We start from the raw sequence: 10,046 nt of genomic DNA on the forward strand, positions 1-10,046 counted from the left end.
ATTGAAATATTCAGAAAATGTAAATCTTGGAAATGATATCACATGAGAAATCGTGAAATGGGATTTGAAATATACTTCTGAGAGAAATAAAAATCGATTTTGAGGAATCCTTGACATTTGGTGAAAATCGATTCTGAGACTTAGTTTCTCTGAATTCAAACTTTGAAATTGAAATTCTAACTTAGAAAATTTGAATTTGGAACTTGGGAAATACTTGAAATACCATTGGCAAATCAATATTTTGAGAAAATTGATTTTGAATAAGACTTAGAGAATTTTGAGAAAAGGAACTTCTTTGAATTGAGATTTGAATTGGAATTGACAAATGCATGAAATGAATGAATATGGATTTGAGGACTTGAGAAATACTTTTTTGTATTTTTGAGAAATGCAGTGCATTTTTGAAGTTAGCCTAAGAGTGTAGGCTGAATGTGGCTAATGTGAAGATTATAAATCTGAGTATCATTCGTATTCTGACTATGGCCATAAATACAAATTCCACCAAGTTTATAAACTTCATAGAAGCTAGTGCATGTGCCATTCGTGTAGACCATGGTGAATTTGCAAAAATATGCATGAATCATCATCCATCACATATTAAAATTATAAAAATAAGCTATATGCAATGCAACCTAAGCTAAGCAGGAAATGTAAATTCTTATTCCAAAGTTTAATTACAAATTACATCACTATTGAAATTTAAATACATGAAAAATAAAGTCTTCAATGTACTTGCAAAACTAGAAAACTTTGTTAATGAAAATATGTTGGCTTTTTTAGATTTATCCAGCAATATCAGGAAATTGTTGGATTTTGCTAGATATAAGCCTTTTTGCCATGATTCCCTTAAATCAAAATGATAAAGTATGAAATAAAATTGAATAAATAAGGAAGATAAAATATAAAATTTCGAAATTGGGGTCAAAATGACCAAAATACCCCTAATAACAAGACTATGGCCTTGAAATTAGGGTTTTTAGAAAGATATTTTGATAAAATGCAAGTTTTGAAATTTGAATGTAATAAACTAAGCTAAATATGATGTGACATGCTTAAAAATATGAAAATTAGGGTTAGGGATTTCGAAATTTAGGTCAAATGACCAAATTGCCCCCGATAGCAAGACTATGGCCTTGAAATCAGGGTTTTTAGAAAGATATTTTGGTAAAAATTTAGGTTTTATGCACTAACTGAAATCAAATGAGCACAAAATTAAACCTAAAGCATCCTAATATGATTATGAACATGATTAAACCCTAAAAATATATGCCTATGCACGAAAATCCAACAATATCACAAAAACTGTGATTTTAGCAGTGTTTTTGGATCTTTCAGGAACCCGGTTTTGCAATTTGCTTAATTCAGCCATCAAATGGATTTCAAAATCCATAAAAATTGGTACCTGCACTTGTTATAACCCTAATGTCGAATTGGAATTATAAAAATAATTTTTTGACATTAAATTAATCCGAAAATTGCATTAAACCCTAAAAATATGCTATTTTTGAACTAATTCACCAACCAGTCTCAGTCCAAGACCTGAACCAGGGGTCAAATCTCCATGGAAATTTATGAAATTTTACAGAGACTAACTAGAAAAAAAAAAGAGATTTCCCAATTTACAGATCGGCATCTCCGGTTAGGGAGAAACCCTTCTGGCAATCTGAGCTAAAATATATCACTCTTAACAGGGATTAAAACAGCTATTCCAGATTGAAAATACAGACATAAATGGCAATTCTAAACAAAAATCTCTGAAATTTTAGTGGTGAACAGTAGACAGAAAAATAATAATACTCACTTTTTACAGATCTAAAATTGGATCTGTGGTTTGGGATTTATGACTAACACAAGTCTGATTAGGGTTTTGGTAAACCCTAACGAGCTTTAAATTTAATAACAGATTTTCTAAAAGGGGAAAAATATTAAACAGTAGTAAAAAAATCCGAAACATTCACAGAAGAAAGATCTATTCAATGTGAATCCATATCACTTTACAGATCTAAAATCGGATATAAGATGAGAGAAATATCATCACAGCAAGTTACCTTCTTGATTTTAACCACGATTTTAAAGCTTTAAAAACCCGATTTGATGTCTGATTTTTTTGACAGGGTTTCCGAGATCCAAAACCTCTGATTTTTCTATAGTAACTCAATAACTCATGCATGCATCACATATAAAAAATTCAGAAATAAACAATGAGAACTGCAATCCGAAATAACATTATCTTTACTATTCTAAACCTAAAACACACAGAAATTTAAGAAACTTGAAAAACCATGCATTAACTAATGTAAATAAATAAAATAAACCATAAAACAGTAAATAAAACTTATTTCTATGCTATAGAACGTAAAACAAACATGAATAAACCATGAAAATAAATTAAAAATAGGGAATCAATGGCTGGAATTTGATATCACCTTTAAAACATAGATTTAACCCATTAAAAAGGGTAAATCATATATTTTATTGGTTAATAATGCAAAGAATCATGTTAAAATCAATTCTAATGGATTAAAATCTCTGTAAATTATCCAAAACAGGGTTAGATCACCTTCTTGGATTGTTCTTGCTGATTCTTGATGGTTCTTGAGGTGAAACCATGGTTGATCTTCCATAAGGAGGGGTGTCCAAGCCTAAATCTAGGTTTAAAGCATTAAAAAGCATTAAATAAAATAAGAAAAGTGAAGAAGTTCATACCTTGGAGTTGCAGCAATGGAGGAAGGGCTGGAGAGGAGAGAGAAGCTCCAAGAATCCAATATGAGAGAGATGGGAAAATCGACCCCCTATGGCCTTCTATTTATAAAAAAAATTTAGGTTAAAAATCAAATGTTTTAAAAAAATTGGACTCTTCTAAGGGGGGGCGATTTTTGGGTGGAAAGACCTAACTACCCCTAGCCTAAATTATCTAAACTAATGCCTAATTAACCCCTAGACTTTCCTAAAAAATCTCCAAATGTAATGCCACTTGGCATTTTCTACATTTGGCTTTTTAAAACACCTTTAAAAACCTTTAAAAACACTAGTTTTAAAAACTAACTTTCAAAAAATGAGTTTTTCAAAATGGTTTTGACTCTTCTAAACCTCTAACACTAACCAAGATATCAACTAACCCTAGTCTACCCCTGACTTAATCGAATATGGCACCACCCCGGGTGGGCCCTACTTGAGTTTTTCAAAAAGCGATTTTAAAACTTGAAATTGAAGGAGTTTTCAAAAGATTTTCAAAAGTAAACTTAAAATTAGGATTTTTGAAATGGCATAAGGTCCTAACTGAGTTAGAATTCCTCTGGATATGGTGCCAACTGAGCGGGCCCACATCGAATTTTGAACATTTTTGAAATAAACACTGAAAATGGCTTTGAAAAAGGGTTAAAATTGACATTTGAAATTCAAGATCTTTGAAAATAGGGTCTCAAGCGAACTGGAACTCCGGGTTAGAGGCCTGAACTCTTAGGACTCTGAGATTTTAGATTTTAAAAGCCAAATGAAAGAATTTTCAAAAGATTTTATCAAGAAATGATGAAATAAGTCAGAAAACACAGTGAGGGTTAGACTCCTAACTCGACCAAACTCTAAAATAGAGTCCTGAACTAACTGGACTCTGTAAAATGACCTAAAATTTGAAAATAATCGAAAAAGACTAAAAATGGAAGTAAAACAGACTTAAAAACAAACTCCTGACTGAATTAGGACTCTGAGACAGAGTCCTAATTGGACTGAAACTTTCAAAAATTTGAGAAATTTGATGAATAGAGGAATTCAGAAGCGACACCACCTCAATGGGTCTCATCTGTGAATTGAAATCGATTAAAATTTGAATTTGAAAGGAATCCAGATTGTTTTCTGAGAAAATATTTCGAAATATAAAATCCTGGGGTTGGAAAATGACAAAGTATTGAATGAAAACCCAGGTTTTGAAATTGATTTTGAAATAAAGCTTTAAAATTCAAATCTGGATTGAATGTTTTGAAATAGGAGTGCTGGATCTCGAAAATGAGATGCAATGACATGCAATGCTATGCAATGACATGCAATGCTATGCAGAATACATGCAATGATATGCAATGATCTGTAATGACTTATGAAATGGAAGTACTGGATGAGGGTGAAAATTTGGTGTGTTTACAGCCGCCTAGGGACAAGGAACACCTGCCCAGGTTCATTTTGCAGCAGTCCCATACAAGCAATTTATGAGCTTGAACCCTCCCTCGTTTGATGGGAAGTTGTCGCCAGAAGCAGCTGAAGATTGGATCAGAGAAATAGAGTGTATTTTCTGTGTGTTACAAGTTGGTGACGATTGGAAAGTACATTTTGGGACATACCGTCTCAAGAAGGACGCAGAAAGATGGTGGGCGACCACCTGGGAGATAAAATTCGATAACCAACCTGTAGAGTGGGACCAGTTTGTAGAGGCATTCTATGCAGCTTATTTTCCAGCTCATGAGAGGAGCTGGAAAATGCAGGAGTTTCTTGACCTCCAACAGCGTAGTTCTTCTCTTTCAGAATATGTCACGCGTTTTCGCAGCCTCTAGAGGTTTTGTCCGCACTTATACACGACAGAGGAGTGAGCTCTTAAATTTGCTCGAGGCCTGAAGCTAGTCTTACGGATGAAGGTGTACACACGTGCACCTACGACGGTCGATGAGGCTTTAGAGACGGCCTCTTTGCTTGAGTATGACTGGACCGAATCGCAGAAGACTCCCGCACCACGTCAGTAGCAACAGAATCTTGGCCAAAAGAGTTGGCCAAGGAAGAGGCATTTTCAGAAGAACTAGGGTGGAAGGAAGTTTCATCCTCAGTCAAAGAAGCAGCGCAGCAACAACAACAACAACAGTAACACCCACCAGATTCAGTATCAGAACCATAGACCCCAGTACCAGCAATGCCAGCAGCAGCAACAGAAGCAGCTTATCGCGGCCAGTTGTCTGAAATGTACCACAGATCATCCAGGGCGACCTTGCCCACGAGACACAGGTGGATGCCTTTATTGCGGAAAGATGGGTCATTATATCTGGGATTGCAGGAAGAAACAGGCGGATGACCAATGCAGGAATACGCCGAGTACTTCCCAGCCAGCACAACAGCAACAGCCTGCTACACAGCAGCAGCAACATCAACCATATCCGCCAAAGCTAGCGAACCAGAAGGTCATTGCCGGTCGAGCATACACGGCAACAGTTGAGCAAGTGACCAAGGCAGAGTTGGTCCAAGGTATGATTTCTGTAGCCAGACATGAAGCGTTTACTTTGTTTGATTGTGGTGCTACTCATTCGTTCATAGCAGCTAGATTCGCTCGCACTTTACCTTTGGCAGTCGAGTCCTTGAATTTTTCGTTGGAGGTTCGCACTCCAACTAGAGAGCAGTCTTTTTGTGACTCGTATATCCCGAACATCGAGGTGTCAGTGGCAGAGCAGAACCTGTCAGCTGACGTTATCCTGTTAGATATGACTAAGTACGATGTGATTTTGGGCATGGATTGGCTTTTCGAGTACCATGCTCAAGTCTTTTGTCGGGAAGGCAAGATCATTCTTTTTCGGCCTGATCGTCCTATTTTGGAGATCAAGCTTCCTCGACCTCTGCGCGACAGCCGCATGATTTCTTCTTTCAAGGCTCAGAGGTATCTGCGAAATGGGGGTACTGCTTTCTTAGTCAGTATTGCCCCAGTTGAACCCGAGATGGTTTTGATCGATGACTTGGACATAGTCTGAGACTTCGCCGACGTGTTTTCGGAGGAACTACCTGGGTTACCTCCGAGGCGAGAGATCGAATTTAGTATCGAGTTGATGTCTAGAACAACACCGATTTCCAAGGCACCGTACCGTATGGCTCCAGCGGAACTTGAAGAGTTGAAGTGTCAGTTGGAAGAACTTCTCGATCAAGGTTTTATTTGACCTAGTGCTTCACCGTGGGGAGCACCAGTGCTGTTTGTACGGAAGAAGGATGGATCCTTGAGGTTGTGCATCGATTATTGGATGCTCAACCAAGCGACAATTAAGAACAAGTATCCGTTACCGAGGATCAAAGATCTCATTGATCAGTTACAGAAAGTGAAGGTTTTCTCAAAGATTGATCTCAGATCGGGTTACCATCAGCTTCGTATCCGAGAGGACGACATTGCGAAGACAACTTTTCAGACTAGATACGGGTTGTATGAGTTCGTGGTGATGCCTTTTGGCCTCACAAATGCGCCAACAACGTTCATGAATTTGATGAACCGGATCTTTCGTCCATTTGTGGACTCGTTTGTGATAGTATTCATTGATGACATCTTGGTCTACTCGGAGAGTCCAGAGCAACACCGAGAGCATCTGCGAATTGTTTTGAGTACTCTTCGTGAGCATCAGTTGTTTGCCAAATTCTCTAAGTGCGAGTTTTGGCTCAAGCGAGTCATGTTTCTTGGCCATGTGATATCGAAGGATGGAGTATCCGTCGATCCAGCGAAAGTCGAAGCAGTTCTAGGCTGGAAGCAGCCTCAGAATGTGTCTGAGATTCGTAGTTTTCTTAGATTGGCCAGTTACTATCGACATTTTATCCAAGACTTTTCGAGGATCACTTTACCTTTGATGAAGCTGTTACGTAAAGGTGTTAAGTTCGTGTGGAACATTGCCTGTGAGGACTGTTTCCAGATCCTAAAGACGAAGTTGACAACCTCGCCGGCGTTAGCTTTACCCTCTGGTAGAGGTGGTTTTGTGATGTACACAGATGCCTCTGGTACCGGTTTAGGTTGCATGCTTATGCAGCATGGCCGAGTGATTGCCTATGCCTCCAGATAGTTGAAGACTCACGAGCGAAATTATCCGGCACACGATTTAGAGTTGGCAGCAGTTGTGTTTTCTTTGAAATCGTGGCAACATTACCTTTATGGGGAATCGTTTGAGGTCTTTTCAGACCACAAGAGCCTTAAGTATTTGTTCTCTCAGAAGAAGCTGAATATGAGGCAGCGACGATGGCTTGAATTCATCAAGGACTATGATTTCACGTTGTCTTATCATCCTGGTAAGGCAAACATTGTGGCGGATGCACTTAGCCGCAAAGCGAGTGGTGTTTTGGCTAGTCTGATGTGGAGCAAGAAGCTTATTGAAGAGTTCGTAGCCTGGAAACCTTTTTCTATTGGTGATGGTTCGATCAGATTGTCTGGTCTGACCATTCGATCCGAGTTTTTGCCGAAGATTGTAGTGGCTCAGAAGCTTGACGACAAGTATGACAAGTTTCTAGCCTTGGCTGAGCAGGCAAATTCTTCTTTCAGAGTGTCTGAAGATGGCAACGTACGTTTGAGAGATCGTCTTTGGGTTCCGAGCAACCCTGAGCTGAAGAGAGAAATTCTTGACGAACCTCATATGTCGAAGTACACGATTCATCCGAGAGGAACGAAGATGTTCAAGGACTTACAACGGAAGTATTGGTGGCATGGCATGAAGCGAGAGATAGCGACTTACGTGGCAAGGTGTTTGACTTGTCAGCAAGTTAAAGCGGAACATCAGCGTCCCGGTGGTACCTTGCAGAGGATTGAGATTCCTCAGTGGAAATGGGAGGATGTTACGATGGATTTTGTGGTTGGTTTACCACTGTCTAGGCGTAAACACGATGCGATTTGGGTAGTTGTGGATAGACTCACCAAGTCTGCCCACTTCTTGCCGATCAGAATCAGTCAGTCGCTTGAGAGTTTAGTTGACTTGTATGTTAGAGAGATCGTTCGATTGCATGGTGTGCCGAGATCTATCATTTTTTATCGTGATCACCGATTCACTTCGCGACTGTGGGGTCAGTTGCAATCTGCTTTGGGAACGAAGTTGAAGTTTAGTACAGCCTTTCATCCTCAGATAGATGGACAGTCCGAGCGGATGATTCAAACGCTAGAAGATATGTTGCGAGCTTGTATGCTTGATTGGAAGGGTGAATGGGATTCACACCTATGTTTGGTAGAATTTGCACATAACAACAGTTACCACGCTAGCATCGGGATGGCCCCGTATGAAGCGTTGTATGGTAGACCTTGTCGGTCGCCATCTTATTGGGACGGCATCGGCGATAGATCGAGAGAAGTGCCGATCGTTCTTCAGCACTATATGCAGCAAGTGCAGAAGATTCGTGAGCATTTGAAGGCAGCGCAGGATAGGCGGAAGAGTTACGCCGATAAGAGACGTGAATTGTCTTTTGATGTTGGAGACATGGTTTTTGTCAGAGTTTCGCCGACGAAGAGTGTGTTTCGTTTTGGAAAGAAAGGGAAGTTGAGTCCAAGGTATGTTGGACCGTTCGAGATCGTGGCGAGGATTGGTGAAGTGACATATCGTGTCGAGTTGCCTCCACAATATGCACGCATTCACAATGTGTTTCACGTTTTGATGCTCAGGAAGTACATTCCTGACCCATCGCATATCATTCGTTACGAGGATGTGGTCGTGCAGGAAGATCTGACCTTATAAGAAAGGCCTATCGAGATTGTTGATCGACGAGATCAAGTTTTGCGTACCAAGACTATTCCGCTAGTTAAGGTACGTTGGCAGCACCATGGCATTGAAGAATGAACAAGGGAACCATAAGCGAGCATGAGAGAGACGTATCCAGGACTTTTTGTAACCTCCTAAGGGTGATTTCGCGAACGAAATCCTTTTTAAGGAGGGGAGGATGTAAGATCCACGATTCTAATTTTGATGTATATTGTGTAATTATATGTGAATCGATGAATTCTTATGTTTTGGCAACTTCTAAAGTTTTGCTTATTTTGAGAATTTGGTTAATCGCGAAATTTTATGTTAAAAGAGCGATTTCGGGAAATCCAGACTGAATCAACCTCTGAAACTTTTAGCATAAGTTTGGAATAGGGTTGTAGTGATACACCCCGAATTTGAGATCCGAACGGCGAAAGAACCTTGTCAGTGCATGTGAATTACGAGTTTTGACCTAATTTTGGGCCTGAATCTTAGAACACTTAATTTTAACGAACGAGAGGTGATTTTCTCAAGAGGTATCTGTAAACACCCCAAATTTTCATTCATCTCTCCAACATTTCCACCAAGCATCAACATCCAGCCTTTGAAATTGCCGGAGGGCAAAATGGTCATTTTCTGAGCTCGGACCTTGTAAAAGTCTAAATTTCATTTGGAACTCTCAAAATTTCTCTATTTTTAGCTCAGATGTTCAAAATTTTATTCCTGACAGGAGACAGGCATCTCCAAGTCTTGGTTCAAGATTACATTGCATAAGACATGACATTGCATATCATTGCATGAGCATCTCATATCACTGCACTGTACAGCATGTCATTTCGAGGTCCAGAACTCTTGATTTCAAAATTTTCAATCCAGATTAGAATTTCAACTATTTTCAAAATCGATTCCAAAACCCTGGGTCTCCAAAATTATCAATTCTTCCCATTTTACCCCCAAGATTCTGAATTTCAAAATATTTTCTCAGGAAAACGATCTGGATAGTTTTCAATATAGATTTCAGCCACTTCACCTCAGATTTTGCCCTTTTGTCAGCTATTTCAACTACCATTCTTTTACAAAATCGCCCTACAGGGGCCAACTCTTTTCAAAAATTTCTATTTTATCAATTAATCCAGATTTTATGAAAATTCCAAAAAGAGGATGTTGTCGTGTCCTTATTTCAATAAAGAAGCAATGTGGGACCCACACTGAGGAGGTGTCACATAGGCTTTTCTTTTGAAAAATTTGAATTTTGAAAAAACCCAAAAATATAGGAGCCTTGTCCCCTAGATTGGCGCCACTTGTCTTTTCTCTCTCCTGCCATTTATCTGTCAAGTGTCAGTGTGGGGCTACCTTAAGAAGCCGCCACATGTCATTCCATGCCATGTGTCAGTATCCACCATCTTCACCCTGCGCCATGTGTCATTCCAAAGATCACTCTGAGATGCCAAGTGTCATGTGTTGTCTTGGCCAGAAAAAGCAAAACTTGTCTCCTCTGAGGTGGCGCCATTTGAAGTGTGTCTCTTGCAGAGGACACATGTCACTCCTAGCTTCCTCCAGAAAAAGGTAGGTTGTCTCCTCTGAGGTGGCGACACTTGAAGTGTGTCT

Source organism: Nuphar pumila, chromosome 10 (assembly GCF_984573655.1).
Source record: "Nuphar pumila chromosome 10, dmNupPumi1.hap1.1, whole genome shotgun sequence".
In the NCBI taxonomy this organism is placed as follows: Eukaryota; Viridiplantae; Streptophyta; class Magnoliopsida; order Nymphaeales; family Nymphaeaceae; genus Nuphar; species Nuphar pumila.